This window comes from Paroedura picta, chromosome 2 (genome assembly GCF_049243985.1).
Source record: "Paroedura picta isolate Pp20150507F chromosome 2, Ppicta_v3.0, whole genome shotgun sequence".
NCBI lineage: Eukaryota > Metazoa > Chordata > Lepidosauria > Squamata > Gekkonidae > Paroedura > Paroedura picta.
Window position 1 is genome coordinate 39,955,475 of NC_135370.1, and position 25,706 is coordinate 39,981,180.

At 44.5% G+C, this 25,706-nt stretch overlaps 1 protein-coding gene and 1 long non-coding RNA gene across 3 annotated transcripts in view; both read right to left on the reverse strand.

Moving 5' to 3' along the window:
- Window positions 1–17,170, reverse strand: part of SCN2A (sodium voltage-gated channel alpha subunit 2) — a 135,709-nt gene extending 118,539 nt beyond the window's left edge. For both annotated transcript variants that reach the window (XM_077319845.1, XM_077319846.1), the window contains exon 1: window positions 16,894–17,170. The gene's annotated coding sequence lies outside the window, so the exon portion shown is untranslated. The remainder of the gene's footprint in view (window positions 1–16,893) is intronic.
- Window positions 17,171–22,975: 5,805 nt separating this feature from the next.
- On the reverse strand, window positions 22,976–25,014 carry LOC143828643 (uncharacterized). The gene is made up of 3 exons (XR_013227786.1): window positions 24,833–25,014; window positions 23,757–23,807; window positions 22,976–23,094 (listed from the first exon to the last, which is right to left on the reverse strand). It is a non-coding gene; the product is annotated as an uncharacterized LOC143828643 (long non-coding RNA).
- Between the last annotated feature and the right edge of the window lie 692 nt (window positions 25,015–25,706).

The window sequence follows — 25,706 nt, forward strand, 5'->3', positions numbered from 1 at the left end:
GTCTAATACTTTATGCTTTGTTTCAAATTTCTGTACTCCTACGCCAGTGGCATGCCTTATTGGATGGCGCATCCTATTGATCGCAATGACTTGGACAGTGTGACATGCCTTGAGTTTCAGTCAAAAAGGTGAATGATCAAAAACTGGACTCAAAATTAGCACTGAGTTTCCACTGTAACACTGGTAGTATATCTGTTTTGGTCTCTAGCATGTGCAAATTGTGAATTCACCGAACCATCCTCAATAGCGTTTCCAACCTCCAGCTGAAGTTCTCCCATGATTACAACTGATGGCAGCTGAAGGTTTCCCATGATTAGAATGGACTTCCAGGCAGACAAAATCAGTTCCCCTTTGGAGAGTAGACTCTATAGCAGCCCTTCTCAACTTTTGTACCACTGAGAAACCCCTGAAACATTCTTCAGACTTTGAGATACCCCAGAAGTGGCGCAATGGTGCAGAATATGGTTGGAAAGCACAGCTGTGTATATACATGCACCTGGGGCTCCTCCCGTTCCCACCTCCTCCAGGCCCATCATTGGCCATTTTGGGAGGGGGGGGGGGGAAACAGGTCAACATGACCATATATGGTCATATCACCCGATAAATGTTGAACAAATGTAAAATATATACTAAATATTCTCTAAATATACTAAAAATTCTCCCACCCATTCAGAAAACCCTTCCATGGTCATCAAGAAACCCCAGGGTTTCACGAAACCCTGGTTGAGAAAGCCTGCTCTATTTGTTTGTTTATTTATTTGATTTCTATACTGCCACTTGCCGTAGCCTTGCGGCGGTTTACACATAAAATTCTAAAACAATAAAACCCCAATAAAATCCCCATTAAAATAACAATCACAATGGCGACCATCATCTCTAGTAATCCATCCTTGTTCAGGGTGGGGCATTAATATGTGGCATTAATAACTTGCTGAGGTCCCTCTTCTCCCCAAACCCCAGTCTCCCCAAGTTATACCCCCCAAATCACCAGGTATTTCCCAATCCTGAGCTGGCAACAGTAATCCTACCTTGATTTCAGTGGACTCTGAAGAGTGTAATTCTGCTTAGGACAGCTCTGTTAGCTACCACTGCTGGCCATCATCAGACGGGTTATTTCAATTTCCCTCTGCCATTTTCAGTGTGTGAGAACAACTTCGAAGAGCTCTAGCTGCCAGGCCTTTTGCTTCTCACTAGGGATATTTTTTTATTTTTAACCCTGCCTCTCTACATCCTGTCTGGAACATTTGTTGCCCTGCGTAATGAAAAGAATGGGTAGTACAGCACAGTATTAAGAAACATTAAGCAAGCCTTTATTGAATTTGTCATATTCTATCTGCATGAAAATCGACTAGCTAATTGGCCCACAATTCAAATGCTGCTTTCGAGGCCCTTGGAAACAGCCGGGCTTCGCTTCCTTATGTCGCTTGTGCGGCTTTGAATTTCATGATACAAACGGGATTGATAAAAAAAAAATCACGAAGATGAGAAAGCCTTAAATTCTAAATGGCACACAAACCATTTTGTTTGGCTAAACTGTTGGGAATAAAGGCAAAGTGTGATGCTCTTAGGAAAATGAGGTAGTATCCGGATGCTAGAATTGGGGTGTGCAGGAGATAGATGGCAATTTAGAGGAGCATCCGTGGCCAGTTTCTTATAGACCAGCGCTCCTACATGCTCACATTCCTCCAGAGACTACTGAGCTGGCTATACCTTAATCTGATCAAGTAGGTTATTTCCTAGGTTCTTAAACTAGAGTGTGTGTTTACAATCAGTTATTATAATTAAGGGATGCCTTAACTCAGGGGTAGTCAAACTGCGGCCCTCTGGATGTCCACGGACTACAATTCCCATGAGCCCCTGCCAGCATTTGCTGGCAGGGGCTTGTGGGAATTGTAGTCTGTGGACATCCGGAGGGCCACAGTTTGACTACCCCTGCTAACTATTATGAGATCTACTCATAGCTTTGTGACTTTAATACATGCCCACTGGACAACAGTGAATTTAGGTGGGTTTTTTTTGTTGTTTTTTTTAAGCAGACCTCACAAGTGGGAAGTCAGTCTACCTTTGGGACAGGATAACTTGTTTGTATTTGTTTACTAGTGTATTCTTCATTTTTTTCAAATGGTGTTTTAATGATTTGTTCATTTTAATTATTTTTATAGTATTTTTTCATTATGGTATAATACTTTGGGTGCTCCTTCAAACAGGTCTATGGAGAGAGAGTATATTTTCTAGCTGGTTAACAAGATGGATAGATGGATAATGGCCATCCCAGATAGCACAGAACTCTTTCAAAATGAAACAGATTAAACAGATTAGTGGTCAAGTGGTGGTGAGTAACTAAATTCCAGAAAGGTTCGCACTTAAGCAGTATTTTAAGAAAATCAGTTGAAATACATTCATATATCTTCCTTCCCGCTTCCCTTCTCTCCATCAACGGAGGCGCAAAAGATAATATTTTAGGAGCTGGAGACTTGTAGTGACATACTCTACAACAGGGGTAGTCAACCTGTGGTCCTCCAGATGTTCATGGACTACAATTCCCATGGGAATTGTAGTCCATGGACATCTGGAGGATCACTGGTTGACTACCCCTGCTCTACAAAGTTACACCACAAAAATCAATGGATTTATACTGCACTACATGTAAGTGCCCTGTGAATGTAAAAGAGATTCTGCATTGAAAAAGTCCTCAGGTTGAGGTTCTTAGTTCCTCAACATCACAGTTTAAAACAACTTGTGTTCTATGAAGCCAAATATAGGCTTACCTATAAAGTATGTTGCTCTTCCCATTCAAGAAATCATTAGATATTGCATTTTCATCACCTTTTACCAATCATCTGCAACTGAATTCTCCTTTGTAGACAAGCCAGTCTAGTTGCAAATGGTTCCTATAGAGTCATGAGAGTCATGAGAGTGCAGTATCTAAAGCAGCGGTAGTCAAACTGCGGCCCTCCAGATGTCCATGGACTACAATTCCCAGGAGCCCCTGCCAGCAAATGCTGGCAGGGGCTCCTGGGAATTGTAGTCCATGGACATCTGGAGGGCCGCAGTTTGACTACCCCTGATCTAAAGGTATGTGGATACAGTCCTGCTTGAGGTCAAAGAATAGGGCAGGGAGAAGAAGAAGAGGTTTCTTTATACCCCGTTTTTCACTGCCAGAAGTTGTCCCAAAGCGGCTTACAGTCACTTTTCCCTTCCTCTCAGCACTGCCGGAAATTGACTGTCGGAAATTTTGCTGAAGAAAGCAATCTGTACAATTGGCAGTAAATACCTTTCAGCCTCCACAATTGACTCTATAGATTAGGATGCTTGCATTCTAATGCCATTCAAATCTACTATCAACATATTTTTTTCCTGGGGAGAAAATCTTGAAATTTCTCAGAATCTTTTTTTTCTGGACCTGCATATCGTTAGTCATTTCTCCCAGCCTATCCTACCTCATAGAGTTGTAAACAAAAGAGTATGATACAAGATGCCCTGAGCTTCTTGGACGAAAGGCAGAATTAAAGATGCAACGTTAAGCCAGTACTGTGTGTTTAATAACAGCTAAGGCTCTGCTTCAAATCATCAGGGACCAACTAATTCATAGAAAGGAGAGTTGGCAGAAGTGCAAGATTTTATTGTAGTCACAAAAGTTGAGAGGCTTTTAAATGTTTTGATGAATTGGAAAATAACCAGGGGGGGGAGGACATTAAAACATTAAAGCCCGTGATATTTTTATTGTTGCTGCTGTATAGAAATCTTCTTAATATTGAAGAAACCAGCCAAGTTAACATGAATCTGTGTCTAGTGCCTGTGAGTTGGAAGCTCATGCATTTAGAAGAAGAGTTGGCTCTTAAAGGCCACTTTTCTCTACCCAAAGGAGGCTCAAAGGGGCTTACATTCGCCTTTCCTTTCCTCTCCCCACAACAGACACCCTGTGAGGCAGGTGAGGCTGAGATCACTGCTCGGTCAGAACAGTTTTATTAGCGCCATAGTGAGCCCAAGGTCACCCAGCTGGCTGCATGTGGGGGAGCGCAGAATCAAACCCGGCATGCCAGATTAGAAGTCCGCACTCCTAACCACTACACCAAACTGGCTCTTACACAAATCTACTTAATACTTAGGCCGTTGATCTAGCAAAGCGAGTCCCGTCTACTCTGTGCAGCAATGCCTCACAGATAGGAAATTATTTTTAATATTACCTGCTACGTGATTCTTTAATTGGCGATTGAACCTGGGACTTTTTGCATGCAAAGCAGATGCTCTGCCACTGAGCCATGACTCCACTGCAGGTAAACCCTGTGGTGTTCGCCGGATGCCACTCCAAAGTATAGACAAGTAAACTGAATTCTGTGTAAATGGATACAGTGATAGCCTTGAGCACCAATGGCTTTTAAAGGGCATTAGAGCATAGGTCCTTTAATGGCCAATGGCCATGTGAAATAAAGGGAACCACCACAGTCAGAGGCAGTAAACCTCTGAATGCCAGAAGAAGAAATATCAAGGAAAAGCCTTATGCCTTGTTTGTTTACTAGGACAGCTGGTTGGTCACTCCATGGAATAGGATGTGGGACTATTTAGACCAGCCTTTATCAACTTTTTTACCATTGAGAAACTTCTTCAGGCTTTGAGAGACCCCAGAAGTAGTGCAATCATGCAGAATATGGCTGGAAAGCAGAGCTGTGGACATGCCCACCTGGGGCCCCTCCCCTTCCCGCCCATCACTGCCCATTTTCGGAGGGGAGGGCTGGTCAATGTGTTTCAACAAATTTTAAAAATGTATTAGAAATAATTAACTTCCGCCCATTCAGGAAACCCTTACAGGGCCCTCAAGAAACCCTGGTTAAGAAAGCCTGGTCTAAAAACAGAGGTTCCCTCTATCCCCCTTGAGCTGATTTGCTTAAGATTATCCCGGCTGCTTTACAAGCACAGATAGATGCCCTCTCTTCAAATTAAAAATTGTAGGCTATTTTAAAAAATCAATTTCTTACAGGGCATGTTTGCACACCTATCCCTGTAGGGAAAACACGGTGATTTAGCACCAGCTTATTCCATATGTTAGAAGCATTGGGACTGTGCACAAGACAAATTGATTGTGCCGTCTGAGTTGTGCACAGTCAGCACATCTTTTTAAAAAATATCTGTTCATGTGGGCTTTATGCTGCCAAAGATTCCCTGGGGCACAAGAACATTTGTCAACGACCCTCCCTCTAAATGCCAGCTTTCATTCTAGAATGCACTGTTGGCAATAATTCTGGGAACAGGAGGAATACTGTGCTGATAAACCCGTTCTTCCTTTCCTGAAATGTTTCCACTTGCAGACCTGGAATTCAGCTGCAATATAAAGATAACTAAGAGGAAGGAAATGCTAGGTGTCCTGATAGGGGCGAACCTCTCCTTTAAGGGTAGTATGGTTTAACATGATCAATGCTTCCTAGCTAGTCCACAAACCAAACCTAGATTCAAATGAGTAGCCGTGTTGGTCTGAAGTAGCACAATAAAATCAGAGTCTAGTAGCACCTTTAAGACCAACAAAGATTTATTCAAGGTGTGAGCTTACGAGTGCAAGCACTCTTCCTCAGACCTAGTTATAACCAAACCTAGTTATTACAATTTTTTAAACACTTCAGAGGCAGCACACTCATGATATTAATAGTGATATGCCTGCTTATTAACTTGGGGCATACAAAAATAAAAACAAATGAGTGAAATCTTTAAAGCGGCAAGTACGGTCTTATCTGAAAAGGAAAAGGTGTAGAAAATCCACTGCCTTTCTTTTCCAAGGGAGTGGAGTGGAGGAGCAGTGCATGTTTTCTTACTTCAGAGGCTGGAAAAAGTTTGGGGCAGCCTTTCTCAACTTTTTTACCATTGAGAAACATTTTCCAGGCTTCGAGAAACCCTAGAAGTGGCAAGATTGTGCAGAATATGGTTGGGAAACATAGCTGTGTACCTGCCCAGCTGGGGCCCCTCCCCTTCCCACCCCCTCATTGGCCATTCGGGAGAGGGGTCAATATGACCAATATGGGTGATGGTCATATCACCCAATAAATGTTTAACAAAAATTTAAAATATATATAAAAAATGAATTAACTCCCACCCATTCAGGAAATCCTTCCAATGACATTAAGATACCCCAGGGCTTCACGAAAGCTTGATACAGGCCCTGGTAGACTCTGAGGCATTATACCCTACTGAGTTTCCCCACACTCCAGCCCTGGAATGTCTAGACATGTCCCAACAGGGAGCTGGCAACCTAGACATTACGTTGTTTCCTCGGAAAACTCTGAAGGGATGTAGCAGCACGCAGGATGCTGACATTTGTTCTCCCACTGCCACTTGGGGCAAGGATGCCGGCTGCTGGGAAGCATCTTGCTATGGGAGGCCAAGGCATCCTACATTAATCCTAGCAGTGGGGAAATAAACTTGCACATGGTGAGCCTTTAGGGAATCTATTCTGAAACGTATTCTTGAACAATTTTACAATAAAAGGATGCTGGTTTGAATAAAATGTCTCCAAGATCACTAGGAAGGGCTACGTTGGCCAAATGAATGTTGGCTTATAGTCAGTTAGAAGCATGTTTGAAATGAAGAAGAAGAGTTAGTTTCTTGTATCCGGCTTTTTACTACTGCCTTCCCTTCCTCTCTCCACAACAATCACCCTGTGAGGTGGGTGAGGCTGAGAGAGCTCTGAAAGAACTGTGACTGGCCCAAGGTCACCCAGCTGGCTGCATGTGAAGGAGTGGGGAATTGCTTCCCTTCCTCTCCCCACAACAGTCACCCTGTAAGGTAGGTGAGGCTGAGAGATCTCTGAGAGAATTGACTGGCCCAAGGTCACCCAGCTGTCTGAATGCTCCAAAGCTACCGAAGCTACAGAGTGGGGAATCAAACCTAAATCTCCAGATTATAAGGAGAAGAGTTGGTTCTTATATGCTGCTTTTCTCTACCAGAAGGAGTCTCAAAGTGGCTTACAATCTCTTTCCCTTTTCTCTCCACACAACAGACACCCTGTGAGGGAGGTGAGGCTGAGAGACCCCTGATATTACTGAAGAAGAAGAGTTGGTTCTTATATGCTGCTTTTCTCTTCCAGATGAGACTCAAAGTGGCTTACAATCACCTTCCCTTTCCTCTCCCCACAACAGACACCCTGTGAGGTAGGTGAGACTGAGAGACCCCTGGTATTCCAGCTTGGTCAGAACACCTCTATCAGTGCTGTGGCGAATCTAAGGCCACCCAGCCGGCTGCATGTGTGGGAGCGGGGAATCAAACCAGATTAGAAGTCCGCGCTCCTATTCCATACACCAAGCTGACTCTCAACACATATTTGGGGCACTACTTGGGGAAACAGTCCAACTTGGGGACATGGGAACTGCTAAGCCAGTTCTATAAGGTTTGTGCTCCAATCATGAGGCAGGTTGGAAAGAATCCGATAATAGGACAACGTGAATGATGGGCCTGCTATAGTCAGAAGCAGTGGCTGTCACACGTCCGCTAGCGTATTGCCAAATAACGCAGTGTTTCTTGTTTGTTGTCTGAATACACACAGCATGAAGCTGGCCTGGGGACAGCGCCACGTTGGGCCAATCCAAAGCCAATTTTGTCTGTGTGAAAACAATCTTTGTGTCTCAATAAACACTCCGCAACCTAGTTCAGAATTAACTGATTTCATCAAACGAAATAAATAGAATGCAGGAAAGAGCATTTTCCAATATACAAGCTCTATATCAGGGGTAGTTAACCTGTGGTCCTCCAGATGTTCATGGACTACAATCCCCAGGATCCCCTGCCAGCGAAGAGAGGGACTTCAGCAGCTTACAATGCCATAGCTCCCTCCCATGGCTTCCTGAACCAGGGTTTCATGAAACCCTGGAGTTTTTTGATGACTCTGGAAGGGTTTCCAGAATGGGTGGGAGTTAATTAATTTTAATAGATTAAAAGAAAATCACTGGTTACCAATTGCTGTCTGGATCCGCTTCAAGGTTCTGGTTCTAACCTTTAAGGCTTTACGCGGGCTGGGACCCACATACCTGAGGGACCGCCTAGCGCCCTATGCCCCCCGCAGGGCTCTGCGCTCTGCGAGTGAGAATCTTCTGGTCGTTCCCGGCCCTAGGGAAGCATGTCTAGCCTCGACCAGGGCCAGGGCCTTTTCGGTCCTGGCCCCCACCTGGTGGAATGAGCTCCCGGGAGAGCCGCGAGCCCTGTGGCACCTTTCAACGTTCCGCAGGGCCTGCAAGATGGAGCTCTTCCGCCAGGTCTATGGTTGAGGCTGGGGCTGCTGGGGTACATCGACTGCTCTCCCCCGGGCTTCTTCTTGAACATCGTTGACCTCCTTCTCCTCCACCCCCCTTTTTTAGGAAGGGGGGTAGGAAGGGGATCTTATTATTGTGCCGCCATGTTGTGACATTTTAAAGTCTTTTAATGGGAGTTTTAATGGGGTTTTAAGAAACTGTAACCCGCCACAAGCCATTTGGGAGTGGCGGGAAATAAATCGAAATAATAATAATAATAATAATAATAATAATAATAATAATAATAATAATAATAATTGTCAGGTGATATGACCATATGTGGTCACGTTGACCTGTCCCCTACCTCCCAGAATGGCCATTGATAGACCCAGATGGGGTGGAAGGGGAGGGGCCATAGGTGGACGTGTTCACAGCTATGCTTTTCAACCATATTCTGCACTTTAGGAGTTTCTCAAAGTCTGAAGAATATTTCGGTAAAAAAAACTTGAGAAAGGCTGCTTATGCATATTTGCTCAGAAGCAAGTACTGTTGTAGCAACCTGAATAGCCCAACCTAGCCCAAACTTATTAGAGCTTGGAAAATAAGCAGAGTCAGCCCCAGTTAGTACTTGGATGGGAGATCACCAGAGAAGTCCAGGGTTGATATGCAGAGGTAGGCAGTGGCCAACCACCTCCTCCCATCTCTTGCCCTTAAAGCCCCTTGAAGGGTTGCCATGAGTCAGCTGTGACATGGTGGCCTGGTTATTATTCAGTTCCATTTTATCCTTATCCATTGGTTCCTATATATATTTGTGAAACAGCCTTGGGGGATGAGCGGTCTGGCTGTCCAAGTTGGAATAGGGCCAATCAGGGTGCAGCCAACTGCACCCTGATTGGCCCTGCCCCTACAGCTCCCGCCCGCCCTCACCGAGCCCTCACCCCTCGCCTCACAGACGTGCCTGGCTACTAGAGCCAGGCACATCTGTGACTCTTCGCCACTCCACAGTCTTGCAGGGCCCCCGGTAAGAGGCCCAGAACAGGGAGGGGGGAGGCAGCACATCCCCGCGGCCAGGCAAGCACACCCGGTGCCTCACAGAGGCGCCAGGTGTGCTTTCCGGCCGCGGAGAAGCATTCCGGCCGCGGGGGGGAGGAAGCACTTCCCTGTCGCTAGCCATGCACACATGGTGCCTCGCGGGGGCATGGGGTGTGCTTTCTGCATTGTAGGGAAGCGCTCCTGGTGCCAGGGTGAAGGGAGATCGCTTCCCTGCAGCCCCGCAAGCACACCTGGCGCCTCTGCTGGGGCACCCGGTGTGCTTGCCGGGCCCCAGGGAGGCGATCTCTCCCCCCCTCCCCCCCTTGAATGCTTCCACGCAGCCCAGCCACCACTTCCCGCACTATGGGACAGTGGCTGGGCCGGTGAGGGGGAGGTCCCTTTCAAAGCCCATTCTTCTGAACGGGCTTTGCAGCTAGTTCTGTCAATAAAATGATAGCATGATGGGTTTGCCGTCTCAATGAGCTTGGCCTGGAGATCTAGGACTCGCCCAGGATGTGATAGAAAAACACAAAAATAAGCAAAAATGGTTGCAACAGGATCAAAACTGCAGCTTTGCAGGTGCTCTTTAACCTGAGTAGAAAGCTGTGATAAACAGGACAGGAGTCTGCTCCATAGCACACGCCAGCTGGTTTATTATTTTTTTCCCCAGGGAATTATAGCGCACATATGGCAGCGCAATTACTACCTGCAACAAAACCTTTCTGCAGCCTACCTTGTGAGTATCATGTCCATAGCTGCGTAATACCCTCTCGTTTTTGAGATTTTGGGTAGCGTTCGCTGTTTTTTGGTAAACGGTCTAAATCCGGCTTACAAAAGAACTTAAAACTGGAGTCGGAGCTTTCCTGCTTAACAAATGGGAATGCGCTTTTGAATAAGAGCCAGGCAACACTGAGAGTGGTGGTCTTTTTAATAATATTTCAGAGTGTGGGCTCCATGTTAGACAACTTTATAGACAATACATATTAGTTGGAGCATCACCTTATAGATTTTATTACCACCCCAATGTTATGTTATTGTATAAGCCCCAATGGCATGTTACTTTATTGTACGAGTGCATTTTATAAATTATCTGACCACTAAGGAAGACCCTTAAGGTCAAAATGCACCTGGTCTTACTTCCTCATGTGTTCTCTGTGTTATTGTTGGTTGTAAAATACCGTATATAACAGTGAGTTTATCAATGTTTTTAGTTTTTATTTTGTGCACCTGATTATAACCAATATTTGTACTTTAAACATAACCTTTTTTCTGCAGCTCAACCTTTAGGTTCCTAATTTGTCTGGTCAGGTTGGATTTTTGTTTTCCTTTTTGTTTTGTTTTTACTGTGTGACACAGTGTCCCAGGGCCTCTCTCTCTCTCTCTCTCTCACACACACACACACACACATACACACACACAAACACACTTTCAAGTGCCAAATCTTTCTGCACCTGAAAAGCTGGAGGGAATGAGAACTTCTAGGGCCACTGCGCTACATGCTCTATTCGGATCAGGGCTCTGAGGCAATGCTTAAAGAACTACAACGCCTTCTCAGGTGCCTTTGGCAACCACAGGCGGAACCCTTGGCCTCTGTTGCGTTTAGATTGGCTCAAAGTCTTGCATATGTCATGGGAATGAATGAATGTTTACCCCTGCTTCTCTTGGCTTCTGGACTGCTTTAAAATTTTTATGCACACCAACAGTGCTAAATAAATGAGGGACAAAGGTAATTTTACATGCCATCAGCAGATATTTTGAAGACTGTGTTAATTGCTGCTCAAAATCAGAGATGTTCAGAAAGTTCCTCATCATAATAGTGATAATACCGAACATTTGAATTGTGCAGCCGGGTAGTCAAAGTACTTCATGTACAATGTCCTGTTGTATCTGTCTCTCTCTCTCTCTCTGTGTCTATATTTTATCTATCAACCGTCTGTCTGTTAATCTATCATCATCATCGTCTGTCTACCCAGTGTATTTTTATCCTGCCCATTCTCCAAAGCGCTCAGCGTGTCATACCTGATTCACCTCCCCCCTCCATTTTATCTTCACAACAGCTATTTGAGTGAGGTAAGCAGGCTGAATGTGAGTGACAGGCCAGAGGTCATCCAATGAGTTTCATGGGTGAATGAAGATTTGAACCCAAGTCTCCCAGGCTTCTAACTATTGCATCTTGCAGGCTGTCAGTCCTGATAGCAACGCCATAAGGTGGTTCAGTATTATTCAAATGTTACAGATGGAAGTCTGAGGAAGAATTGCTTGCTGGAGGGTTAGTTAAGGACAGTTTCAAACTGGGGACACTTTGATCCATAGCTTGATTCTTAGCTTTGACATTATACCAATTCTGTCAATAATTTTACAATAGTGGCATAGGTCTGCTATTCTATGGTTTTTAGATTGTTGACATAACATATGGTTTAGTGATAGGGTAGCTAGCATCTAAGTAGGGCTTGGGGCTTGGAATTCTGCTAAGTATTACGACTGATTTCCAGACTCAAGAGTTCACTTCCCCCGGAGAAAATGGGAGCTTTCCAAGGCAGACTCTATGGCAGGGCCATTATCAGAATAACCTGAGGAGGGGCAGTTGCCAAAGTTTCTGGTAGGGCCCAGAGCCAGAGATCATCCACATTCCTTATCTACCAACTATCAATGCCAGAGCCAGCTTGGTGTACTGGTTGAAATTGGTGGCTTCTAATCAGGTGAGCCGGGTTTGATTCCCCACTCCCCCACATGCAGCCAGCTGGGTGACCTTGGGCTCGCTACAGCACTGATCAAGCTGTTCTGACCGAGCAGTGATATCAGGGCTCTCTCAGCCTCACCCACCTTACAGGGTGTCTGTTGTGGGGAGAGGAAAGGGAAGGCGAATGTAAGCCGCTTTGAGACTCCTCCGGGTAGGGAAAAGCGGCATCTAAGAACCAACTCTTCTTCTTTTTCTTCCTCCCCCTCGGCTTGCAAGTACTCTGCCAATATTGCCTGTGCTCCCAGTTGAACATATTACCCAGTGCCATCAGGGAAGGCATACAGGTAGTTACACAACGGTGGTAGTGTTTCTGGCAGCCGTGGAGGTGGCACTTCCAGTTGCATACAGTGGGAAGACTTGCATGCCTTGGGGGGGGGGGGCAGAGGTTGGTTGGGCATGAGGGTGGGCTGGAAAAGAAGTGGAAACAGGGGCCGTGGTGGTGGGCTTAGCAGGGGAGACCCTACATACGCTTTTCCCAGCCTCCCAATCGTAGAATTGGCCCTTTATGGTATACCATGTATCCTAGGTCAGCCTTTCTCAACATTTTTATGGCTGAGAAACCCCTGAAATATTTTTCAGGCTTCGAGAAACCCCAAAATAGTGTGATCATGCAGGATATGGTTGGGAAGTATAGCTGGGTACATGCCCACTCGGGGCCCTTCCCCTACCCACTCCCTCCAGACCCATCATTGGCCATTGGGAGGGGCAGGTTGACATGACCATATACAGCCATATCACCCAATAAATATTTAACAAATTTAATAATAATATATATATAATTAATTAACTCCCACCTATTCAGGAAACCCTTCCAGGGCTGTTAAGAAGCCCTAGGTTTTCATGAAACCCTGGTTGATAAAGCCTTTTCCAGGTGAAACCCCTCCCCAGCTGATACCCCCCCAACCTCCAAGAATTTCCCAGCAACCTTGTTTTAGAAATGATGTGAAAAGGTCAGCTTGTATCTTGAATCTGGGTCTAGAAATCTACATATTATTTACATTCTCTTTGATATTTTTGACATTTGTGTCTTGTGGGGTAGAACACCACAGATGTATTCTTTGGAGCTGTGGTATATATAGAGGATACTACTATATGGCATTGGTTTTTATGGATGTCAGTAGGAAGGCAGAAAGTACATTCTTATTCCTATTTCCATGGCTTGTTGTAACTGTGGGCAAGCTCCCCCTTAACCCAACTCAGAATTAGTTTGGTATTTATCAATTTAGTGAGCATTTATAAATATTTCATCATTGTCTGATGGTTCTCACTTATAATGTTGACTCCCATGTAGGGATTAGGGCCTGGCAATAGACAGGAGTAGAGAGGGCAGGAACATTGGGGGGGACGGGACACTGCCAATAGCGATATGATGCCACTTCAGTCGCAAACCCACAAGTTATGTCACGCCTTTCTAGGAATCGGTGGAAACTTTACGGTAAAACCATAGAATTCCTAGTGATTCCTAGACATCGCTTTCAGGCTTTCTCTAGAAGCAACATCATGCCATTGTCAACAATATTTTTAACATTGTTTTTCTTCAGCTGGCTGTAGACACAGTGCAGAAACAGGAGATGGGGGTGGAGGATTCCCCAAATCCACCAGGGAAATGGAAGCCCTGCCTGGAAGTGGACTTTATCATATGGATTCCCTCACCCTTTAAATTTTAGTCTCTGGATTTAGTCAGAACGGAAAGGCACCAAGACATTCCATATACCACACTACCTGTACACTAAACGTAATAACCACACCACAAGCACAATAAACATACAAGAGAATGAGAGTTGTCAATTGACCATCAAAAAGGCATCTTGTAACCTACAGTCCCTGGACTATAATCTCATTTCACTTCTGTGAAAACCAGTGTAGGATGATGCCACAGAACATGGCTGAGGGAAACTCCCAAACCTTGGGAAGAAGGGAGCTGAGTAATCCCCAAGCTTCCTGACCTGAATGAACTGGAAGTTTATGCACAGTCCCTTTACATAGTCCTTGTGAACTCTCCCACACCCATGTGAGCGTGGTTAGAATTGGATTAGGTTGGCAACCTCCAGGTGAGGCCTGGAAATCTCCAAGAATTACAACTAATCTACGGACTACAGAGATCAGTTCCTTTGAAAAAAATGGCTGCTTTGGAAGGTTAACTCCATGGCACTACATGCTACTGAGGTCCCTCTCCAAACCCTGTCATCCCCAAATTTCCAGGAATTTCTCAACTTGGAGTTGGCAGCTCCATGTTGGACCAAAGGCAGAGTTTTTTCTAGTCTGGTGTGTACTCTATGGGCTGAATCAGGGTCTGAACAGTTCACTGGAACCTTAAAAAACAACCTTTGGGAAGTTTTCATACTGAAAAATGATTCAGTGTCCATGACTTAGACAAAAAAAAAAAGATTAAACCACTTTTGCGTACATTTCCAAAAAGCATTCTGTTCAACCTGAACACGTGGGCAGAATCTCAGTCTGTATTCCAAGCCAGAAAACCTCTTGGGGAGATTCCACATGGATTGAAAACAGACTTGCTCATTCTGAGCATGCTGAACAACAAGTCAATATGTATGTAGAGGTGACATCACTAGTCCCTGTGACATCTCATCCTCTTTCTCCCTCCCCAAATACACAAGTTCTAGGTGATACATCAGGGAAGAATGGGAAGTACCCTACAGACCTTGTAGAAATGTATGGGAAAGATGGGGTGGGGCCCAAGATGTACAAGGAACATCCAGACCTACTCAAGGCTTCCCTTATAGCAAGAACAGAGAAATGTACCAGGCAAAGCTAAGTTTGATTTAAACTTTCTGAACTCTGCGATGTCTGCCAGGTCTACCGTGTAGAGCAGGGGATTGAACTCTTGCACCTGAATCCTACTCACTGAGCAGCATGAAAGAGGCTTCCTGCTAATGCTAATGGATCATGACAAATTTAATTATACCTGACACCTAAGTGAAGGGCACACAGTGGGGTAGAAAGGGTCATCACTGAGCCAAGGCCAAGGCACTAGTGAAAAACTCTCTGGGACTAGGAGGGTCACTCAGTGGGGCTGCATTACAGGAGTTTGTTTGGGGAATGATTTCCCCAAATGTAGCATTGATGAGACATGCTGCTAAAACCAGACTGTATTGTTGAATTCAGAATTCTAGACTCTTTGTGACCTGGGGTATATAGTAGGTTCCTATGATTTTGTTTTAATTTAATTTACGCACCACCTTCTGGGGCAGAAGACTAAGAGTAGATGACAGAGTTTAAAATTTCATGCTTGCTGTTCTAGTTAGTTTCAGGTCAGTATTCATTGCCACCGCCACCCTCCCAAATGCAATCCTCTCTGTCAAATTGGCAGTCTTTAGGTATCGCCCACTCCAATATTAAGCATATGCTTGCTTCTTTCTTTTTAAAGGCCCATTTCTTTTCACAATCCTGATTCAGGGAACTTTTCCAACAGCAGCTATAAGACTCTGGGCCTGGTTGTCTTCCAACGGAACTCTTCATGTCTCTGCATAGACATGGGCTTAATGATCAATGCAGATCTGAAAGCACCACAGATAAGAGTTGGGTTGTGGGAGAGGCTCCATCCTCCGCCTCACATTCGACACTTCTCATCGACACAACCTATCCATAGCACATCAGCCAGGAACAACATTTTTGCCGCCTCCTCAGTTCCTGCCTGTCAAGGGCGGCTCCTTTAGCATCTCATGAAGACAGCCGCATTTTCCCTTCTGGCCATGACAGCGTCACACGTCGCACACCCAAATCTGCTATGGAAACAGTCCAGCACCATCAGTGCACAAACCCCTTCCCCATCCCAAAACAAAGGCCAACCCTGAAACCTCACACCATTGCCTCTCTGCTATAAGGATCTTGCAGGCCATGGCCGGTCCATAAAGGCAAACCACGGTTGCTTTGACAGTCACTGACACATTCCCCGGAATCCTGTTTCTGTTGCTCGCTGCTTGCCGAGGCAGATGCCGTTTCCATTGCCGAAGACTATAGCTTAGCCACTGCACTATGGAAACAGCCTTTCCACCTTTGGAAGTGACAACAGTTTTCATGGGGGGGACTGGGAAGGATAAATCAGCCAGGGAGTTGCATCAGTTGTTTTTCAGTCTATAGCAACACAAATAAAGTCTGCAGCAACACAGATAAAGGGTGTGTATGTGTGTGTGTGAGCGACCTAGCATAGCCTGGCAAAATATTCAATATAATCCTTATTTTCCCCTAAAGGCAAGGGTAATCTTGAGCATATTAAAACACGTAGCTATGAGTTGAGTCTGGTAGAACCTTCCACAAATGCTGAGATAATTTCTATGCGTTTCCCATACCGTCCTCGTATCGAAGAAGGGGCTCTTTTGGGGATGGGAATACTGCATCCCATGCAATATTCCTGGCAAAAGCAAGCAGGAAGGATTTCCATTGCGAAGCCAGGCGTCTGCCTGAAGGTGTTACAGAAAAACAGCACATCCCGGCAACAGTGTGCTGTGGCAAGGACCACCCCCCCCCCCAAGCTCCCCTTGTGTTTTTGGTCTGCTTCATCATCCCTCATCAATGCAGTATTTTGAACCAAATAAGCACCTCTCCTTCAGTGGAAAAATGCTAACACTTGTAGCTGGTCGGAAGGCCGGCAACAACTGCCTGTGGGTACAATGATCCTGGCGAGGAGAGGGGGGGGGGAGAGAAGAGATGCTTTATCATGCAATCTAGAAAAGGCACGATTCAGCCAAAATGGGACAACTAGCATCCTACAAGATATTACACTGCTTTTTCCTTTCAAAATGGACCCAGACATAATACGTATAGTTACAGCAAAGATTGAGGACCCCCCCACCCTCCTCGTATGGAAAATGAACTGCCGCCTAGGTGTGCCAGCAGGAGAGACGAACCATTGATAAGATGAAAAATCCTCATAACCCCCTGTTGTCTTACCTGAGAAGGAGAGATTCACAGCACAAGGAATGCCATTATCCACATATGTGCATATATAAGGTGGTGGTGCTGCTGTTGCTACTGCTCTGTAGGTTCCTTAAGAGAGAAGCTTTCCAAAGTCTCCCATTTTACACTGACAGAAAAAAAAACCCCCGATGCACTTCCAAAGCCAAAAAGCAAACCTTTGCAGTAATCTCCTTCCTTGGCTTTTTTTCCCCTTCTGAGAATCACTCTGTGTTCCCCTCCAGCATCCGTAAGGGGGGAAAATGCAGGGAGGGGGGGGATAAAAAGAGTGGGGGAAAGGAGGAGGTAAGAGCGGATGCTAAATAAATAATGAAAAGATATGAGGCAGCAAATTAAGGGATAGCCCCATCTGCTGGCAAAAATAGAGAGCCTGTTCTCCTCCCCCCCCTTCCCCTGCTGTCTTGTTTTAACACCCTTGTGGTAGGAGCGGCATTGTTAGTCACATATAATCATTCTGCAGGCTAAAAATACACTGGCCTTAAAGGAGGAAATGGGAAAACATTTTGTCTGATTAACAACACTTCAAACAGGAGGTGAGGTATAAAATTATGTGACCCTGTTTGGAGAGGCTGGGGATAATGCTATATAGAGCCATGCACAGGATTAATCAGGATGCTTTTTTTTACCTACCGGGTGGCGAGCCAATAAGACCAGGAAACTCCATGATTTACTTGCGACTTCCCCAAAGATCCGGGAGTTCTGAGACGAATAGAACACTTTCCGGGAATGCCATTCTGTGCAAGAAAGTCAAAACAGACAATGTGAATATTACAGGTTGCCTTCTCCTATATGCCCCTTAGGTTTTACTTTCCTTGCATGGGGTTTTGGAATAAATGCTCGATAATGGCTTAGCACCAGTCAACAATCTGCTAATGTCCTTTGCTCTAGTCTCCACAAAGGATGGGTCAACAGTGGTAAAAGGGCTGATGTTATCACTGTCTCAGGATGTGTTTATGGATGACATTAAAATCAAGTCTGCTTTTAGTGAGAATGAATGCAGAATCAGCCGGGAGTGGGATTTTATTGATTTTGGTGGTTTAGCTAGTGGGCTTACAGCCCCTATGAGGAGTAGACATGCCATTTTAAAGTTGCTTTTAAATGCTCAGGTTCTGCAAGATAGCAGTTCTTGGCATGATGTTCTGCAAAATTGCTAGAGTTCTAGTCCATGAGTAAAATTAAAACCTAGATAATAAAGGGAAGGGGAAGAGTGATTCATGGAGCTTTTATATTTGTGAAGCTGCTCGTCTACAGTAAGACTTCACTCAGTTTAGGAACATTGTAAACATGGCTGCAATTTATAAAAGAACATTTTGGAACGTAAGATGTGTTCCACAGATGTCCGTACTTATGACTGGAAAATGTTGCTGTTCGTATTGAATTGCTATCCGATTTGCCGTGAAGCCTTGTTCTGACGCCATAAAAGTGCTGAAAATCAGCACCAAGGACAGCACCACATGGACAGTCATCAACATGCAAGTTCTCAATTTCCATCAGATGCTGTATCATCCTGGATGATTTTTTCCTATGTGTATATATAGAATCATAGAGTTGGAAGGGACCTCCAGGGTCATCTAGTCCAACCCCATGCACAATGCAGGAACTCACAACTACCTGCCCACCCACGGTGACCCCAATTTCATGCCCAAGTGATCCCTCCACCAAAAATCTCCAGAATCTAGCCTGGCCTAGAGAGTTTTGGAAACTCATGCAGTACATTTTAGGGGTAACATCGTTACACAAATAATCTGATGTGTAATTGCTCTTAAAGTTTTGCTGGAACTGGGAACCTAGGAATGGATGAAGAACATTTGAAATCCCATCTTTGGTATAACTTCGGTGTTATACAGATCACTGTGTGAAACACTCAAAATTAATTATGATGTGGGGCTAAAGGAAGCTCCTAATAAAGAGTAAATCTCTGACCCTCTACATCAGGGGTAGTCAAACTGCAGCCCTCCAGATGTCCATGGACTACAATTCTCAGGAGCCCTTGCCAGCATTCGCCAGCGAATGCTGGCAAGGGCTCCTGGGAATTGTAGTCCATGGACATCTGGAGGGCCGCAGTTTGACTACCCCTGCTCTACATCCTTGCACTTGTTCTCATTTGAAATAATATCGTCACCTCCACAGTGATGCAAGCTGAGTCCTATACAGCCTTGGCATGTACTAACCATGTGGCTGCATTGTCACCAGTGACATCAGGTGGCGTTGATCATTTCTGTGCATGTCTTGCATAGCTGCATGCAACCATTAATTGCTACGTGCTACAGAAACATGATACCACGGAGGATGAATATCTGAAACAGCATAGTATTTTTGAACTTTATGGAAATAGCATACGGATAGCTCAGTGGGAGATACAAACAGCTGCATTGCATGAGAAACTGAAATGTCAGCTGATTCTGTTTGAAAGTGAAGCGCCCATCATTACGATGGTACATTGCACTGACCAAAGGGAGGCTTCCGACCATCTGCTCTCAGGGGTAATAGAGATGATTTGATTGCATTGCCACAGAGTCCTAGAACAGTGGTCCCCAACCTTTTTATCACCGGGGACTGGTCAACGCTTGACAATTTTACTGAGGTCCGGGGAGTGGGGGTGGGGGTAGTCTTTTGCCAAGGGACGTCGCTGCCGCTGCCTGAGCCCCTGCTCTACTTGCTTTCCTGCCGGTGCCCCTGACTTCCCACCGCCCACTGGGAGGCGCTGCCAGCAGCAGCTGCACAGTGCCACACCGAAGGGGAGCCCCAGCCATGGTGGCCGCTGGAGAGCACCAAAGGTGAGCCGGCGAGTGGCAGGGCAGCCCCCGAGGCAGTAGCTGGGGAGGAGGACGAGGAGGAGCTGCGCCTTGGTACCGACTGACCGATGGATCAGTACCAGTCTCCGGACCGGAGGTTGGGGACCACTGTCCTAGAATACAACTCTTAGCTTTTTTAATTTATATTTTAATCTATATGCGCTCCTTCTCTGAAAGGTCTCCCTCCCCATATGAATAAATCTTATTTTATATTTTTATTAGTTTAAACATGGATAAAAAATCGAACAAAGTCTGAGTCCAGCGGCACCTTTAAGCATGAAAGTTTATACCCAGAATTAAACTCGGTTGGTCTTAAAGGTGCCGATGGACTCAGACTTCGTTTTGTGGCTTCAGACCAACACAGCTACTCACCTGAAGCTATCCGGGTGGATGCAACATGGAGAACAGCAATGATTATTTTCTCATGATCCTTTCTAATTTAAAGAAAAAGAAGCAGAAATAAAATCAACCCAGCACAGGCGTAGTTCAACTCCGATAAAAGATAAAACGCAAACCAGTGTCTTCTAAACTGTTCACGGGGATATATTTTCTGTTCCCAAAGTTGTTGTTTTTTTTACATGAATTTACTCATTAACCGCCATCTTCCTTATGTTCACAGAAGGGGCTTTTGGTGTTTGTTTTGCTTCTGAAATTGTACAAGTATTTAAGCAGAGGTCAGCCAATGAGTTACAAGCTGTCTTCTACACTTTCATTACAGCTAAATTTAAATATCCAAGAAATAAAACACACAAAAATAATTAATACAACCTTCCGATAAACCTAAATTTTATTTTATTTTCAGATTGCCACCTTGCCCACTCCTTCATCTGAGGCAGCATCCACTCAAAATTCATTAACCATGATAGCTCTGAAATGGTTAAATAGTGCAAAATGTGAAGAAAAAACATGATAACATTATAGAACTACAGAAATAGTCTCTGGCATTTATTCATACATTTAGAGTGCCATTCTAGGCAGGCCGACTAAAGTCTATTCAATGGCGCTTACTCCCAGGAAAGTGTTCTTAGGGTTAGACCAGGGGTAGTCAAACTGCGGCCCTCCAGATGTCCATGGACTACAATTCCCAGGAGTCCCCTGCCAGCGAACGCTGAAAGAGCACACTTTCTCCACAGGCCTTGTTGAAAGAGCCGACATTCAGTCAGTCTATTCCATAATGTTACTGCCTCTAGAGAGCCAGCATAGTATAGTGGTTAAGAGAAGCGGCTTTTAATCTGGCTAGCTGGGCTTGATTCCCCACTTCTCCACATGCAGCCAGCTGGGTGACCTTGGGCTCATCACAGCCCTGATAGTGATGTTCTCACAGAGCATTCCTGTCAGAGCTCTCTCAGCCTCACCTATCTCACAGGGTGTTTGTTAATGCTTTGAGACTCTTTCATGCAGTGAAATGCGGGGTATAAAAACAGCTCTTCTATAGAAGAAGTATAAGACTCAATATGTACTTCATGAGACTGATACTCTTGCTATGAACATTGGCTCCCTGGCTAATTCAGAGGAGAGTTATGATAAAAAGGAGGACATGGGATACTGAGAAACATCTCAGAGATGAATCAGGTTATGCTCTCTCTGCTTCTTTGGCCTTTCTTTTACTCAAAATTCTATAGCCCAACATTTTTCAAGTCTGCTAAATCCAATCCATCGTTATGCATTCATAATGAGTAGGACAAATATCTTTCAATCAGCAACATTTAAAGGGAGATACCGTAATATACCTGGCTCAAAGGATATGTGGCTGCCATCTTGGCCAACCTGAAACAATTACACACATTACTAAGCTGTCCATTATTTTGCAAGCAGCGGTCCCAATTGATTGGACCCATCTTTCAAGCCCAAAATGAGCCAGCTGTAGAGGAGATTATTAGCCAATAAGATCTCTGAAGTAACAGAGTACATTGCGGAACTTTTAGCTATTTTTTATTGAGAAAGATTCAGACAGGCTGATTGTGACCTTGATTGTATATTAGATATCCCTTACACATCATTTAATGGGAGGAAACTTTTAAAATATTTATTCCATTAAATTGGTGGAATAACAACCAATGGGTACCTAGAATAGTTCCGCAGGGCCTGCCAAACGGAGCTGTTCTACCAGGCCTATGGTTGAAACAATATTGAATGTACATGCACTGATTTCATGAGCACACATCAGAATTTCTTTACAGTCTGAAAGAAGGGGACTATTATAAGTGGATATTTTCCATTTCAGAATCACAGAATCATAGAGTTGAAAGGGGCCATACAGGCCATCTAGTCCAACCCCCTGCTCAATGCAGGATCAGTCCAAAGCATCCTAAAGCATCCAAGAAAAGTGTGTATTCAACCTTTGCTTGAAGACTGCCAGTGAGGGGGATCTAGATCATTAATAAATTTGTTAAAAAGTACCTGACCGAGTACCGAGCCCTGAGGTACCCCACTAGTCACCTCCCTCCAGTCTGATGAAACACCATTGACAACAACTCTTTGAGTGCGGTTCTCTAACCAGTTCCCTATCCACCTAACTATCTGAAAATCCAGATTGCAGTCCTTCAATTTATCCATCAGATAAATTTGATCCAATTTGATTGATTTGGTCACCTTAAAAATGTTCTTATAATTTATTTATTTTACTGGCTGCTTTTGTTATTTTGCCAATGTATGTGTATCAAAAATTAGACCACTGAGGAAGACCCAGTGAGGGTCGAAATATGTCAGGTCTAAGGCCTGAGTTTGTACAGGGCATATGATAATTTTTCAGTAACAGCCTATGGGCTTTGTGTGTGTTTGTAACCTTAAAGGATTTTTTAAAATCTGTGCACAATAAATGTTTATATCATTGGGTTTACCATCACAAACGTCTGCGAACTTTGAAAGCAGTCTGTGGTGGTTCACGGATAAAGAAGAAAGCTGGGGTTTAAAGAAAATCTGAGTCCCTTTAAAACACTGAAAGCTGCAGAAACAGCTGAGCAGTGGAGAGTAGCCTGTGCACCCATCGCTCAGCTGTTTTGCTCTTTCTCATGCTCTCTGTTAAAAGGCACATGAAAATGAAAAAAAATCAGCTGGGAGCAGTCTACTCCCCTTCGCTTAGCTGTTTTTCACTCTTTCTGTAGACCATGTTGAAAGGGACTCTGGTTTCTTTCAACGAGGTTTGTGAGGCCATGAACTATTTCAGTTCATGAAATAACCTTCCAGTTCAGTTGATGGTTCAGCCACAAACCAACATAAATAGTATTTTTCCAGCTCATGCCCGTCCCTACCCAGAACTTTACCGTATTAGCAACAGTAGCAGCCATTCTCCTGAACGTCCATGCTGCTGCCCCTGTGTAGTTAAGACACAGTCTCTACCCTGCTTCTTCCTTTATTGCTGTCCTCTGAGACTTCCAGGACCCTTTAATAACAGGCTGGTATTATTTAATTTGCTCCCCCCCTTATTATGTGCTTTTATTAATTAGGTGTTAGATTCTTTAGGATTATAATTTATTCTGCGTATGTTTGTGTGTGCCAGCCTACAGGTCTCTGAGTGCCTCCTACTTTTCTTGATTTATATTAGTAAATCAAGATTTAGACTCCAATTCTATTTTCTGCCAGCTTTAATTCTTGGAAACTCTCCATTCACCTAGTGAAGTGCTACTACAAAATTCTGTACTTTGGTATACACAAGCAGTGTTCCTCAATTTAATTTTCCCCAGATATATGCATGTGTGCTCTTGACATGCAAGGGGGATGTTCCAAACTTTAGGGATCACACACGTATTTGGGTATCAAATTGCAAAGGTAAAATGGCTATTTAATTTACACAGCAATTTCCCAGTGAGCCATTGATGGCCGTAAGTAAGTAGAGTCAGAAGCAATTAATCCTAATGGCACATGTAGCACATGCTATGGGTCTCTCAGTGCTGTACGGTTAGGGGGCCTTCACACTGTGATTTTTAGGGGGACTGTGTTAGTGACTGAGCATGCACATGGCTCATTGAGCATGCATGTGGGCCACAAGCCACATAAGTGTGAAGGTCCCCTTAGCTATTGAGACATTGCACTTGCAGATCTTACCAAGGTTCGAGAAGGTTCCTGGATAAGCAAGGCCACCAACGGAGCTGAAAGCTATAACAGAACATAAATCACTATCACTAAACATCAAGTTGAATTTGCATGCAGCCAACTTATTCCCTACCTGATTGGCCCTCCCTTGGGGTATGCTGCCAATAGGGAGAGAACATTCTGCCAATGAGGGCCAATCAGGTTAAATGGCATGAAGACAGCCAGGAAAAGCCTCTACCCCTGGGAATGTTTACTCATGAGTAAGCCATGGACCTCAGCCAGAATAGTTTATCCCCAATCAGGAGGGCCCTCAGCCCTGTTAGTTTAGTTCCAATCAGGAGGGAGCTCTCAGCCAGGAAAGGATAATAAGAAATCAGCTGGCTGACTCTAACTTCCTGCCAGTTTCAGAAGTTTGCTGGGTGAAAGGGAGCTGACCTCAGAGCATGCCCTGCTGCCAGTAAGTTGCCCTGGCCTCTTTCAGTTTGGAGGCCATGCGGGGTGGGAGTGAGCCACCTCTTAGTGCAGCCTTTGCATGCTTTCGGGGGGGGGGGGGCTGTGGAAAGCCCAGAAACAGCCTCCTGACAACTGTCTGGGACACAGGGCAGCCAGGAAAAGCCTCTGCCATTGGAATGTTTACTCATGAGTGACAGCCAATCAGTTTAAATTGCACTCTGCCAATGAGGGCCAATCAGTTCAAATTACAAATGAGGGCAAATCAATGGGGACAGTGTTGTAGCAGTAACCATGGGGAGGGGGGTGAGAGCAAAAGTAGGGCTAAGGTAGTGATGTCACTTCTGGGGGTGTGGCCAACTGACATCACTTTTGGGGCCCCTCAACATCTAAGAAATTATTTCAGGAGTTCCTCCATGGTCAAAAGGTTGAAAAAGGCTGAGCTAGACAGAGAAAAAGGCAGAGAAGCATTACATTTGTGTGCAAAAGAGCTGTGCCTCACTTTCATTGGAAGAGAAGGTCCCTTGTGCAGGAGAACGAAGCTCTAACAGTACATTCGAAGTCATCTACCTCAAAACTGGAGCTTATCTTGTGCGTCATTTCTCTACTTCATAGGACAAGGCTATGGTGCCGCTTACCCTTATTTTCCCTCTTTCTTTTTTTCGTAGTGTCAGAAATGCTGCTCTGGAGGCCAGCAAGCATCAGTAATCCAAGAGAAAGTCAGCATTTGCTTGAGTTGTGAGTTGCTTGAAAAAGCCATCCTTTAAAGACCCATTTGAAACTCTGTTATGTCTTGAGCAGATAACGGCAGGGTGCCTTACACAGCCATCTGCAGTGATGAAACCAAAATACAGCTCAAAGCAAGTACGAAGAATCTGGGAAACAGCTAGTGTCATACAGGTCGCAGGATGAAGCCACTGGCACCTTATCGCCAACCCATTTTTAACCCCAAACTGCATGCTTTGCATGCAAAAAAGTCCCAGGTTGAATCATTGGCATCTTCAGGTAGCAGAAAATACAAAAGACATGCACCTGAGACTCTGGGAAGCTGCCGCTAACCAGAATAAAGAACACTACCCTTGAAGGACCAAAGGTCAAGACTTACAGTTGTATTCATTGAAATGCAGCTTAGTATGCACCACAAAATATCAACTGATAATAGTAATTTTTACAAGTATTGAAGATATGAGACATTGAAGTATTTACAAGTATTGAAGATATGAGAAAACAATATCATAGCTTTTCTTAAGGGAAAAGAAGAAACGGAAACTTCAGGGTAACTAAGAAATTATAGCTGTCTCCTAGGTATTTACTAACAAATGATTTGCTAATGCTTTTCCGTACCACATGCAAGCAAATGGATTTTATATCTGATTTAATTAATAATTTTGCAATTTTCTTATCAGTTCAGTATATAAAATCTGGGTGTCGGTGGAAGTATTTTGCTACCTAGTGAAGCAGGCTGAAAGCACTGGTTTCTACTTGAAATCTTTCTTGGTATCTCAAAGCATG